This window comes from Habropoda laboriosa, unplaced genomic scaffold (assembly GCF_001263275.1).
Source record: "Habropoda laboriosa isolate 0110345459 unplaced genomic scaffold, ASM126327v1 scaffold57, whole genome shotgun sequence".
Classification (NCBI taxonomy): Eukaryota; Metazoa; Arthropoda; class Insecta; order Hymenoptera; family Apidae; genus Habropoda; species Habropoda laboriosa.
The window spans coordinates 3210446-3211035 of NW_017100229.1; positions in this window are offsets into that span (position 1 = coordinate 3210446).

A 590-nucleotide genomic window follows, 5' to 3' on the forward strand; every position below is an offset into this window, starting at 1 on the left:
CCCCCCCCCCCCCCCCCTGCACGTTTTACACTTCCTTGTGATTGCACAGGGTGGTCAAAGAGAAAGAGAAGCGAAATTTCGACGCGTTGATTTTTTCACGAGTAAAGAATCTTTTATATGCAATGGCAATTTTTTTATTCGTTAAATAATAAACGATATGTAAAAGTGTACGTAACCAACCACTTCCACAAAATGTAAATTTCAAGGATCGAATAATCATGTGCACCAAGGTAAAAGGAAAACCGTTGCTTGCACCGTAAAATAATTTCCCAATAGACAGACGTGTTATCGGGATCGAAACCTTTCTTTCCCAGCGTGTTCAGTCATACGATGACTGACATTGTTAGTCATGCCGGTTGAAATAGCGTATTCCATTAAGTCCACCCTGAGAACCAGAACCAGGTGCTCGTCGGATCCTACTTTGGATCTAACTCGACCGCCTGACCACCGCATTCGTTGCGCCCGATGAGAATCAATCACTCCGCTAAACGTATGGGCTCGATTCGGAGGTAGATACACCCATCGTCCTCCGGGCATCCTCCAGTGACCAAATATCTCAGATAAATATCTTGAGCTTGTCTAACTGGTTC